We start from the raw sequence: 14,408 nt of genomic DNA on the forward strand, positions 1-14,408 counted from the left end.
AGTACGAACCCGTCTCCTCTCCTGCTCTCTCTCCCGCCCTCCGTCCTGCCTACGTTGTTCAGTGTGTATGAGTTGCCTTACACAGAGCATGGATGTAAAGGGGGAGGAGCACAGCTAGGAATAAGTTATAGACGGCGTAATGACATAAGCATGATTACCTGTGGTAGATTATGGTTGTTAGGTGTGTTTAGTGTCAGGAACGGGTGATTAAAGATACTGACCTGTGATGAGCGGAGGAACGTCTGTTTCATATTTTGTATAAGCAGTCTGACACGTTCGTAAGTATAGTACAGTTGACTGTCGGTGACCAAGAAAAAACAAGCCTACTCCATATTTAAATGCTTTCGTAATGGCTTCAACCAGTGTGTGTGTGTGTGTGTGTGTGTGTGTGTGTGTGTGTGATTTCTATTTGTGTGTTACTGGAAGAGACTTTTACACTCTTGTTGCCCAGTCTCTTAACCTTGTACATAGGTACCACATCTTTAATGCTGTGTGTGTGTGTGTGTGTGTGTGTGTGTGTGTGTGTGTGTGTGTGTGTGTGTGTGGTTACAGTTTATCACACCCCGGGGGATGAATGTTGATGGTGGTGAATGTGGTGGTGGGTGAAGGCGATATGGATATTTCTGTCTGTACCTCTTATATATATATATATATATATATATATATATATATATATATATATATATATATATATATATATATATATATATGTATATCTTTCTTTCTTTCATACTATTCGCCATTTCCCGCATTAGCGAGGTAGCGTTGAGAACAGAGGACTGGGCCCTTGAGGGAATATCCTCACCTGGGCCCCTTCTCTGTTCCCTCTTTTGGAAAATTAAAAAAAAAAAGAAATATATATATATATATATATATATATATATATATATATATATATATATATATATATATATATATATATATATATATATTACCTGAGCCTGCAGCTTATTACCATATCTTGGGTGGCATGATACAGTGGTCTCATATGCATATTTGTATGAATTTCTGCAAGTCATATTGCCTTTGTCTGCACAAGTCTGGGATTTGTGTGACCTTGTGAATGTTGTGCGCGGGCTCCACGGGACGTGAAGGGTAAATTATCCCAGCAGGGACACCTAAGATGATTTTATTATAAAGAAGTCATGGGATTTTGCTTCAGAGGGTTAAGACAATTACAAAGTTATGTAGGTAATCACTATAGATTGTTGGGTATGGACCACCGTATATATATATATATATATATATATATATATATATATATATATATATATATATATATATATATATATACATACTATTCATGGGGATTGGGGAGAACGAATACTTCCCACGTATTCCCTGCTTTTCGTAGAAGGCGACTAAAAGGGGTGGGAGCGGGGGGACTGGAAATCCTCCTCTCTCATTTTTAATTGCCCAAAAGAAGGAACAGAGAAGGTGCCAAGAGAGGATATTCCGTCTAAGGCTCAGCCCTCTGTTCTTAACGCCACCTCACTAACGCGAGAAATGGTGAATATGTATGAAAATATATATATATATATATATATATATATATATATATATATATATATATATATATATATATATATATATATATATATATATATATATATATGTATATCAACAGTGGATCTGTTGCTTAGAAAACCCAGTCGTGATAGGAAAAGAATCACTAGGGCTTTGGATAAACACCTCAGGTTTTATTGGCTTAAGTTTCGGTACTCACATATACCATCATCAGAGCCTAAAAAGAAAGGATAGCATGTGTATGTGCATTATGAACCTCTGTTCAAAGCATAAAGTTTACTAGAAAGTTCCAAGGAAAAGTGTGTTTACCGTAAAAGCCCTATGTGAGATGAATAATCAAGCAAGAATGAAGTTGATGATAATTAATAATCCTAGTTTACGTAAGATATATTAGAACGGTAAAATTCAGTGTTATTATGTAAGTTCAGATGATCTATCGTGTATGAAACAAAGGCTTAAAATGTTATGGGACACTTTTCCCGCCACCTAACTTCGTGGTGACAAAAATCCGTTAGCTAATGTTGGATCTGGCGGACACCCCTTACTCAACCATCCGTTTGCCTGAAGGTACCGCGATAAAACAAAAAGAAACATTCACAAGATGACAAAGATGATAATACCTTGTACTGAGACTTAGTTATACCATGAAGTGTCTCGTTGAATCGGTTGTCAGCACAGATATTGATGGCTTATTCAGTGGGATGATTGTAAACAAAGATGACACGCCAAAGCTATTATAATTTTTAAATTTTTGACTTTAGAATTACCTCGGAAGTGGAAAAAATGATACCTTTCCCTTTCTTGATATTAAGGAAATGTGGGAATTTCTTCACATCAGTATACAGGAAACCAACATTTTCTGGTCATTGTGCGAGATTTACTTTTATCCCGATCGAATCTGAATGCATCTTGCTGGTAGCCCTGGCCACACGAGCATATCATATATCTTCTTAAAAGTTCCTCTTAGAAGTATAATTCTTTAAAAAAATATTTTACATAATAGTGCTTTTACTTTAAGCTTCATTAATATGTATATTGGTAAAACACTAAACAACTTATTATGCCCTGCAGTAAAACTGGCAACAATGCTGTGTAATATATTTATAATCTTGTTTAATAGGAAGGGCGGTTATACACCGTATGAAATTGTTTTATTACATGAGTTTTACCCAAAAGTTAGCATTAGAGTAGATTTTAAAGGAGCAAATCTAATCCAATCATTTTTCAAGTTCAAGATTGCTACTCCTGCTGAGTTGCAGCCCTCAATTATATATACCAGTATTAGTGCAATAGCTGTAATGATACATATGAAATATTAACATCCAATCCCCTTGAAAATAAAGCATAGACCTTCGACTCTAGACTGAAACAGTCGTTTGAATATGCACTCTTGTATACTGGCATTCATATGAACACCTTGGGCGGTCAGTACGAGCGAACTGCCAAACTACCAAACCTCCGCTTCACAGCAGCACGGCCGGAGTCCCCCCGCTCACAACAACGACCCAAGCCAGTGGTCGGCAGTGAAGCGTCTCTTGTGCTAGGCCACGGCCAGCCAGTACACTAGTAGTAGCTCATCAAACACCGATCTGTTTATACTGGAGGCCTTCCCCTCCTACAGCAACAAGCCCAAGGTAAGGAGCTATGAGGTACTGAGGGAGTTATTGTGTTTTTTAGATAGATGTTACTAGGTTTAGGATGAAAGTGTCTGGTTGTTTTTAAATGTAATTATTTTAAAGTCACCGTTTGGATACTAGATTTTGAACTTTAGAATCTTAATCTCGAATAGGAATATTGCCTCGAATTTATGGAAGTCACGTTTTAATGTATTTTAGATGAGGTAAGATATTTTTTGTCAGTATCAAATTTTCTTTATTCTTTCTCGACTATTCATTTCATGTTAGGCTTGTATGATATATATTTTTCAATGCATGTATTAGACTTTGTGCTTTGATGATACATGCATATTATCCTTTGTAGGCTCTGATGGTGGTGTATGTAATTACGAAAGGTAAGCCAATAAAACCAAAGAATATGTATGTATGTATGTGTGTATATATATATATATATATATATATATATATATATATATATATATATATATATATATATATATATTGCTTTGTCGCTGTCTCCCGCGTTTGCGAGGTAGCGCAAGGAAACAGACGAAAGAAATGGCCCAACCCACCCCCATACACATGTATATGCACACACGTGTATATATATATATATATATATATATATATATATATATATATATATATATATATATATATATATATATATATGATCTGTTGATTGCTTGCCACTCACGGAAATAAACGTTATACACGTCAAAAATTATAATTCTCTTGAAAATATTGTTTCGTTGGCCACTGGAAAACTCCACTTTGGCAGTGAAATTTGTCTGCATAAGACACATACGTATATGTATATGTATGAATTTCAATGTCCCATCATTCAGAACTGAATTAAAGTGTTTGCAAAATAAAAAAAAAATGTTTGATATGCAAATTTATGGAATAGAAAAATATAATGAGTTTGTCGTCGTCTTCACAAGGGAGTACCTGTAGTGTTCCTATAATTTTCTTTAAGTAGTGTTACATCATTATCGTGCTACGGACAGAGAATCAGACTCCAGGAAGACGAACGAGTATCGTATCCCTTAAGATACTCTGCATGTAATGGCGGGATATAGAAATAGCGACCGTTAGGCTAGAGCAACACATATATCTCTCACTTTACTAGTGTTTAAGACAAAGTTATTTTCATATTTCAAGAAAGATTGTGGTAAAATCAGTGACGAAAAACTTTAATAAGCAAGAGCTTGGAATTTGTAGTTTTAAATTACCAGAGTTGTGGATGAAAGGAATAGGCTGTGACGAGATTTTGAATGCACAATTTAGAAGAGTAATATGTATGATAAGAGAGAGATAAATGCAAGGGATGGGGCATTACGAGTATAGGGCTACCTTCCCCCGTAATGTAGGACTTGGTAATTACAACACGGTACCTCGCTCGGTACACAGCAGACTACCGAACGCGGGGTGTTAAGAGGGGTGTGTCGGTTTTGCCTGTGGGGAGTATGTAAGGACGGGTCTTACCTTACCTAACTATAGGTTCTGACACTTGTAACCACTCCCCAGATGAGGGATGGCCCAGCTACCTGATATTTCAATGTTGCTGTTGTTTCACTTACAGTGTAGAACAGAAGGTTTATTTGTTTACCATTTCAGACGAATCACTGTGAACTGTTACGCCGTAGGAACATGATTTTTGTTATTATTAGCACTGTTTCACTTGTGCTTATTCTACTTCTTAACAACCCAGATAAAACAAGCATGTTAAACGATTGTATTTTTGTTTACTGCACCAGAAATTAATTCACAGTTAACTTGTCCGTTTAATGGTGCCGCATACTTCCCCCATACGGTGAACGGTCATTCATATGTCCTACGGCTGTGTTGTTTTCATATTCATGGCCCGCAGCAACTGAAGTGGATTCGGGAGGTCATATCGTCACCCCTGCGACTGTATGTTTGTCTTGTCTGTGGCCTGCGGAGGTATTCTTGATGGTACGGGATCGAAGTTGCAGCGTATTGAAGGAACGAGACGTGTAGGTCGTGTATGCGTTGTTTGACTTAACTCTCTCTCTCTCTCTCTCTCTCTCTCTCTCTCTCTCTCTCTCTCTCTCTCTCTCTCTCTCTCTCTCTCTCTCTCCGTCATGGGAGAAGAAACAAAAGTAAGGATTTGACAATTTATTTGATTACTCGAAAAAACTCGCACTACCAATCAGTTTTTACATTTATATATTGATATTATATCATCATGGCTTCGGTGTCCGATGCTCTGCGGATATTAAATGCCTTTATGTGGGATTAAAATCCAGGACATTCTGAGTCGTTTATATTCATGGCGTCGCTCAGATTTGTGTGATAGTTCCCAGGTATCCATAATTCTCTTAAAGCCTTGTGGTCCCTCCCATCTGTTGAGCTGTTGAGGATGTTAAAAGGTTCCTTCTGTGACTGGTAACCAGACCCCCAGACGAAGGGTTTTCTCGGCCGTGCTGTGACCGTTAGCCAGACCTCCTGACGAAGGGCAGTCGGCTCTGCTGTGACTGGTTGCTCCACCACCTGACAATGGGTTGTCGGGCATGTTGTGACTGGTAGCCAGACCTCCTGACGAAGGGTTGTTGGCCATACTGTGACTGGTAGCCAGACCTCATGACGAGGGGTTGTTGGCTATACTTTGAGTGGTAGTCAGACCTCATGACGAAGGATTGTTAACTATGCTGTGACTGGTAGCTACACCTCCTGACGAAGGGTTGTTGGCCATGCTTTGACTGGTAGCCAGACCTGACGAAGGGTTGTCGGCCTCACTGTGACTGGGTAGCCAGACCTCCAGACGAAGGATTGTCGGCCAGTCTTTCTAACCACAGTGGAATGTATTCACCCTCTTCTGTGCACTGGCATGCAATATAGTCTTTCAGTCCTTTGTGTCAAGGTGGAATATTGTAGGTCACGCCTCTTGTGTAATAGAACTGCTCAGTCATCTTCTCAACCAGGCTGGAATATAGTCGTTTGCCCTTCATTGACAGAGGCGAATTTAGACGCTCAGGCCTCGGCTTCGCGACTTGATTGTCACTCTCTGCATCAGAAAGAAGTATAGATTGTTGTCTGCCACAGGTTCGCCAGAGTCGTCTCGGAGGGACCTGATGTTCTGTGCATGTTCCTTTGCGTTCCCCAGACCCTGGTGGGAAAGCTCTTATTTTGCTACATTCCTAACCCAGAGTGAAATGAGTATACGTGAATGTTGGTGTGGGACATACAGATGTAGGTGATGTTCACCACGTAACTGTTAATGATACTCACCAGACACAGTGTCGCTCTGGTAGAAAACGGTGGTGTGTGTGTGTGTGTGTGTGTGTGTGTGTTTTTCAGGCTGACAGACGGAAAGTAATTAGTGAGGCGCAGCGAGGGATGTGCTGAGGTACAGGCCAGGCAAATACCGATCGTCTGCTTCTGTTGCGGCCTCTTTATTTTATGCTTTTCTTTTTTCTTTATCTTTGCTTTATTCTTTTATCGAAAAGTCATTCCAGCTGTCCTGAAGCTGAAATGATAATCCGGCGTTAGATTTCTTCGCTTTCCAAAACATCGGCGTAAAAGCTACGAAATTAGACCTCCAGATACAAACCCATTTATGAGGCTTAGGAAGTTCTTGGTCTGTGATGAGGCTCTGTATTGCTTATTGATCAAGATTTTCCCCTACGCCATGGTGTACGGTTGTGAGAGACAAGTATTACATTACCGTCTGACATTTTTGTTTCTCCAGGTTCTTGTCTACGGCATAGCTACTGCATGACACATATGACTTGGTATGTTAGCTACTGTATGGCACATATGACTTGGTATGTTAGCTACTGTATGGCACACATGACTTGGTATGTTAGCTACTGTATGGCACACATGACTTGGTATGTTAGCTACTGTATGGCACATATGACTTGGTATGTTAGCTACTGTATGGCACACATGACTTGGTATGTTAGCTACTGTATGGTACATATGACTTGGTATGTTAGCTACTGTATGGTACATATGACTTGGTATGTCAGGCGACCTAAGGGGGGGAAAAATGTAATCATGAATTGACCATTTGGTGAGACTGAAGGAAGACGAGGGTACTTGAGTAATGGTGATGGACTGCAGGGAAGAGGAGGTATATATATATATAGTGATGTCATCTATAATGATTTGGATGATGATGAATTAGTTGTTCACTTGCCTGTGCTGTGTATGTCCTCGCCAAACAACTAATCAGGTTGTAGCAGGTGTCTTCATGTGTCTGGTTGTACACTTACATTTGGCTGTCACTGTCAGCTGGGTAGAATAAGAGCAAGACAGAAAAGAACTAAGATTTTTTTCTTCTTCTATCGTGATATACCAGATGATACACATGTGCTTGACAGGTTTGCTTGATACGTATCCTATACTTAAGATCAGCTATTTTCACTGTGGTGAGTAGGACGGAACCTGTCATTACACATGATGGTCTGATTCATCCCACACCTTGTGGCGAATCTTACAGGACTTTACGACGAATACGTCTCACGAGAGCAATGCCCGGTGTCCCTTAGACCTCCCGTTATATACGTACATTTAAGTAACATGATTTAAAGTCTACAGCATCTTTATTGAGATGTCTCTCTCTCCAGTCGACACCTGCGGGCGTGAAAGGGAATCGTTGGTCGTCCCTAAAGCGTCAAGTGACTCATGGTTGCGACCGTAACGTCTGTATATCCAGCCTAGTGCAGATAGCCTCCAGCCTGTACCACCACACCGAACAGCGGTAATGGCAGGGCCATAGTGCCCCGATGCCCCACAGAGGTGGTGAGGGGGGTGGTTTGGATAATGCTAGCGTAGTAGTAGTAGTAATAACAGGAGTCGCGTCTCCGAGTGACAGGTGATTAGCGTTTACCTGGTGGTTATCCCGCCCACTTGATGTGATGGGCAGGCGGAGTAGCCAGCGGAGTGACTGTGTTTCCTCCACCCCCGCACCTACAGCACCTGTGAGGCTCCCTCTCGCCATGACGCGGCAGTACACCTCCTCCTCCTCCTCCTCCACTAGCTGCCATGACATGTGAGGGCTGGCCGTCATCGCAAAATGCGGTGCCCCAGGGCTACTACGAGATGTCCAGGCTCCGCCATCATGTTGTTTTGAACAACTTAAACGCGTCCGGGACGAAAGACGTGGCGGGTAGAGCCGTTCTCCTGTGAGCCGATCCACCGCCCGCCCGTCGGAGGAGTGGGACCTGCTTATTGTTTTTCCCGTCATTGATCTTCCTTAATCCTACCGATTATTTTTTTTTTCTACTCTTGGAATTTCGCATCAGTTATTTTGAGGGGAAGATTTATAATCGAGCAATCTAGAACCTAACCAAAGCCATCTAGATTCTAGGTTAGGTTAGTTATGGTAGTTTAAAAAACTATCATGTCATTACTTTCGTCTTTGTGAGCTGCCACACACACACACACACACACACACACACACACACACACACACACACACACACACACACACACACACACGCACAGTTACCTCTGGATAGCAGTGAAATATGTATACACGATAAGGAGTGATATAATAACGCACAGAAATGAGAATGATTTAGGTTTAACCGTCCAAAAGCTGTATGTATGAGATAAAACGTTGGAGAAGAATTGAATACTTGTTGAGCCGCAAGGGACACGTCCAAATCTGAAGCGTATTAACTACAGGATCGTACGAAACAATGTGTACCGGGAGGTGGGGTAGGAGAGGAGGTTGGGATAGGCTGCCGTGCGTGGTGGGTTGTCCTGCCCCGCCAGCTGGACCCTTTCAGCTGGTGGTCATGTGATGGAGGTGAGGTGGTCGTGTGCGTTGTGTATTGCTTGGCTTACGGTGGTTTATACGTACTTGATGTTGACTCATGGTGGTTCATACGCACTTTATATTGGTACGTGGTGGTACATACGCACTTTATATTGGTTCGTGGTGGTTCATACGCACTTTGTTCTTGGTAGTTCATACACACTTTGTTATTGGTGGTTCATATTCTTTCTGTGTTGGTTCATGCTGGTTCATACGCACTTTATGTTGGTTCATGCGCACTTTATGTTGGTTCTATGACTCTGTAAGTCCCTTGATCGCGGGTATTTTATTAGTGGCGTAGCTCCTGGCCAGCCTAGTCCATAAGTTAGATTTATGACTCCCAATCGTCTGTTACAGCAGTGTGTGTGTGTGTGTGTGTGTGTGTGTGTGTACACGTTTGGTCCTCCTGGAACTATTGTGTCTCCTATTAGTATGAACTACCAGATCGGAGGCTGTAACTCGTAGAGAGAGAGAGAGAGAGAGAGAGAGAGAGAGAGAGAGAGAGAGAGAGAGAGAGAGAGAGAGAGAGAATGTTACAGACAGGAGTCAAGAGAATAGGAAGGTGATGGTCATAACGTGTCCATCTATACATTAGTATCGTTCCGTAAGTCGAGTATCTTTTATGATATGCGACGTTAAGGTGGTAGTAGCGGCTGTCTGATGTTCCGGTGGTAATTCGCACTTGGACTGGGAGGTGATAACGCGTCTTTGAAGAATAACGTGGTTGGCTGTAAATGTGACCGCAATCGTGTCTTTTAAGAATTACGTGGTTTACCGTAAGTGTGATCGTAAGTATTGGGGACTCCCTCTCTCAAAGGAGCGGTGTGTCATCAGAAAATGACGTGCCATTTTCCTAAACCACGTATATTCCACCTTTGTGAACCACTCACTCGCCTACACCACACCACCAGGATCTCTCCTACTCCTGCATGGCCAGCGATCGATATGATTGTACCCCTTGGAAATACCTTGTTATAACACGCGTGCTACCGGCAAAGTGTATACATATATGCACATAGAATTGAATACGACAGCGTTTATAGTTATTAATCTTCTTTCTGATGTTCTCTTGTTTTCTCAGTACTGTTCTACCATGAGGTGGGTGCTCGAACACCAGTTGTCCATAGTTATCCATTTCTTGTATTCAAGCCTTCACCTTTACAGAAGCGTCATCAGGAATCTACAAAAAGAGAGGGGGAAAAAACTGCGTCACAAAACTACCCAAGTTTTGTGACGTAGTTTTTTTCTTTGTAGATATCTGATGATATTGAATTCTATGTGCATAGGAGAAAAGTTGCTGCCAGCTTACACTTATATGTGTGTGTGTGTGTGTGTGTGTGTGTGTGTGTGTGTGTGTGTGTGTGATTGTAACCAACAGTTTGTCGTGTGCTTTTATGATCAAGAGAAGCAAGACTTTTCGAGCGGGTTTTAGGGGACTGTGTTTTGATTAACTCGCCTCTGACGGTGACCGTAATTGGAGGGATCTGTCGGGATTTTCTCTCCCCCCCCTCCCCTCTTTTTTTTTCTGGTTTTCATGGAGGCTGGGAATTAATGGACCAGCTCATCCTACCAGTAATGGTGACATCGGGGATGCACGGTGGGTAGCGGATGGTGACCACGGCGGTGTATAGTGTGAATGGCGAGAGAGGGAGTGTGTTATGACAATGATGCATGGTGCACGGTGGGTAGCGGGTGGTGACCACGGTGGTGTATAGTGTGAATGGTGAGAGAGGGAGTGTGTTATGACAATGATGCATGGTGACGCGGGTTTAACCCTGGTGAATGGTGGTTTGGGGAGTGTATGGACATCAGGCCTTTGGATAGGGAAGCTCCTGACCGCTGGCACTGATGCCTGTGATGGTATACGTCACCAGAGCAGTGTATGGTGCCACCATAATGTACGGTACCATAGATGTATGGTTCCACCATAGTTTACGGTGCTACAACAGTGAATGGTTTCCACCGTAGTGTACGGCACTATAAGTGTATGGTACCACACAGGGTACGGTACTACGACAGTGTATGGTACCACAACACTTTACGGTACTACAACAGTGAATGGTTCCACCGTAGTTTGTGGTACGATAGCAATATATGGTACCATAAGAGTGCACGGTACCACAACAATGCGCAATACACGGACGTGGAAGAACCCCAGCGAATACTCTTGTCAGGTGATGATGAACCAGCGCCCGGCACGACTCACAACTCACTCGTGCGTCCCCGTCTTGAATATCGTGTCCAGGATTTGTCACCCTACCTGAGGAAAGACATAGCCAGAATGGAGACGGTTCAGAGGAGAGCTACCAAGTTGCTTCCCGAACAGACGAACAAAATCTTACGATAACCGACCAAAGGAAATGAATTCATTTAGCCCAGAAAAGAGAAGGTTAAGATGTGATCTAATACAGGTATTAAAAATCATTTAAAAGCTTTTATGATCTAGATCTTCTTAGCTTATTATGGGTAGATTCGTCGGATTTCAATCATAACAATGGATGTAAACTCGTGGACAAACGTAGTTTTACCCTGAATGCAGCGAAGTACTTTTCTTCAACAGGATTATTAACATATGGAAATATTTACCAATGAAAGTATTTGAAAGCAGAACCATAGAGGGTTTTAAGCATAAACATAGCAGTTATTTCGCTTCAAATGTACCACTAATAGTGGTTGCACCTCCTTAGCTATACGATAGATCTACAGGTTTTTCTCTGAAAAACCCTTACGTCTTTGTACACCTTTCACACTCATTATTGAGTGTCTGTTCTTTTCTGCTGTCACAAACAGCCTCGTTAGGATCCAGTGATCATCTGCTGCTGTTGGAATTGATTTGTATTATCTGGTTGCACCAGCCATATTTGTCTTGGGCAGTAAAGAGGGAGGAGTCACACCGTCTGCATTTGGGTGGCAAGAGAATGAATGAGGCGTTGCTGAAGAATACAATTACGCACCCGTTTGGTGGTGGAGGATCAACGGACGGCTTCAGGCTGCTGCCCAGCCCAAGAAAAATAGTGTATAGCTTCTGCCAGCACTAGAGGTGAAGTTCCACAGAGCGGTGCGCCATAACACCTTCACATAGATAAGTTGGTGAAACTTGAAGCTGTGCCGCATTTTATGATGAACCAGCAGGCTCTTGTAACACAGTGGTGGACACCAGTGATCAGCCGAAGAATGAACTGGCAGGTGTTTTTGTATTTTCCGCCACCAGCCGCTTGCTCATTGTGGAGGCCATATTCATACTGTGAGCGGTGGCGCTAAAGGATCACCGAGGTCACAGAGGATCCGTGTCAGACCTCAGTGGCCAGATAGGTGTGACATGGTGTTACACGGTTGGTTCGTCACATAAGCTTACTCTTTCCATACACTAAACTCAATCCAAGAACTAGGGTTCTCGCCCGTGTCCATAAATCTGGCTATGAACTTTACAATTCCTTTCATTGATATCTCCAAGTACGCTTTCTAAAGGGCTGTCACTGCCACGTCCTGGGTAACCCAACGGGTCAAGCCACGTAGATGACGAGCCTCCAGATTGCCACGGGGTGGTGGTGAGCTCAAGAATATAAGAAGTATCGATGCCCGAGTAGCGAGGCAGAGCAGACACTGACTGGTTGCGCCAGGCAACTCGCATCACCACATATGGCGACCCCAGCCAGACGACGTCCCCACCGTACCTGCCAGGGTGTTCCAAACATGTAGCCGAGAGCTGCTTTATGAAACTGTGTCGTGGAGGAGGAGGAGGAGGTGGAGATGGTCTGTGCCACACCGTTGGTCCCCCCCTCCCCAAAGTCATACAAGGAGGGTTGTGGGTGCTGTGCGTCGCGTGGAGGTGGAGATGGCGAGTGGAATTTGTTACAGCCGGTGTTTACGTAATGAGGAGGAGGAGGAGGCGGGGATGATAGGGTCAAATTACTTTTCCCCGAGGAGATGATATAGTCATAGTGGCATGGGGAGGATGGTGGTTTCTTGAGCCAGCTCCCGTGAACTGCGTGGTGTGACGTGAGGGAAGGACAACATGGGGTACAGTCAGTCAGTCAGTCTTTGGCATCACAGCCTATTGTATTTATATATATTTTTTTTTCATACTGTTCGCCATTTCCCGCGTTAGCGAGGTAGCGTTAAGAACAGAGGACTGAGCCTTTGAGGGAAATCCTCACTTGGCCCCCTTCTCTGTTCCTTATTTTGGAAAATTAAAAACGAGAGGGGAGGATTTCCAGCGCCCCCGCTCCCTCCCCTTTCAGTCGCCTTCTTCGACATGGAAGGTCTCCATTTTTCGGGTACGCCCGACCTACAAAACACCGGATGGGATCTTACACTACATCTTTTTGAACAACTGATCAGAAACTCTATATTTAATGGACTGACAGAGTTTTCCTCCTGGCATGACCCACACACTGCTCTGCTACTTTTGCGTCCGCTTCTCTGGCATAAAACGTGCACACTTATTATGTTCGAAAGTAGCTGGAAAATACGAATGAATGTATTTAAATGTCCAGTTGGCAGCAGTAGGACATATAACACGCAAGGAATGAAATGTGTTACAGTGAAAGGAATGAAAATCCCAGGTAATCTATCCGAACACACACACACACACACACACACACACACACACACACACACACACACACACACACACACACGCACACACACAGATCCTCATTTTCTCGGAGATTACGAGAATACCGGAAGATTATTATGAGCATCGTGAGACTAAATACAACTTTAGATTATGAGTAAGAGTATGATTACATCGCAAGGCTATGATTACAGTGTCGTAAGATTGTGAGTAAAGTATCCGAAGAGTACATCATCGTTAGATTGTGAGTAAAGTATCGTAAGAGTACATCATCGGTAGATTGTGAGTAAAGTATCGTAAGAGTACATCATCGTAAGATTGTGAATAAAGTATCGTAAGAGTACATCATCGTAAGATTGTGAATAAAGTATCGTAAGAGTACATCATCGTTAGATCGTGAGTAAAGAATCGTAAGGATACGAGTGCATCGTAAGATTATGATATCGTAAAGTGTCGTAAGATTACATCGCAAAATGATGATGGGGTAAAGTGCTGTTGTAGGGGATTCTGAGAACAGACACGTATCGTAAGATGGCGAGAGACGGCGACCCGCGCGGGGGGTGTAGAGAAGGTGGCTCGTTGGGAAATCGTATAGAGACGGTTGATAAACACCGGTGAGGGGGGAGGACAGACAGCTACCATCTCCCGCGTATCAGCGAGACGATCGATCCGTCTAAGGTGGGTCACGCACTGGAGACCTAATCACCACCTGTCGTAGGTCAGGTAGGGTGATAAGGTCCCAAGTGAGATATGGTGACCTCTGGTAGGGGAGGGACACACCGAGGGTTGGGGGTGGTCTGGTGGGGAGGGAGGAGTGAGGAATGGACCCTCCCTCGCTCCCCGCTACCCAGCCGCCACCCACCCGCCATCCACCGTACATACATACACCGCTTTG

The 14,408-nt window shown here is 43.0% G+C and overlaps 1 protein-coding gene across 8 annotated transcripts in view; it reads left to right on the plus strand.

Annotated features, from left to right (window-relative positions):
* The window catches only part of LOC139766006 (uncharacterized), a 513,479-nt gene that overhangs the window by 105,335 nt on the left and 393,736 nt on the right, over positions 1 to 14,408 (plus strand). Inside the window, exon 1 of one of the 8 annotated variants that reach the window (XM_071694072.1) lies at positions 3,037 to 3,161. The exons of 5 other annotated variants lie outside the window; for them this stretch is intronic. The gene's annotated coding sequence lies outside the window, so the exon portion shown is untranslated. Of the gene's footprint in view, positions 1 to 3,036; positions 3,162 to 14,408 lie in introns of those variants that run through there. 2 more of the 8 variants (XM_071694066.1, XM_071694076.1) reach the window with 2 other exon arrangements.

Source organism: Panulirus ornatus, chromosome 56 (assembly GCF_036320965.1).
Source record: "Panulirus ornatus isolate Po-2019 chromosome 56, ASM3632096v1, whole genome shotgun sequence".
Classification (NCBI taxonomy): domain Eukaryota; kingdom Metazoa; phylum Arthropoda; class Malacostraca; order Decapoda; family Palinuridae; genus Panulirus; species Panulirus ornatus.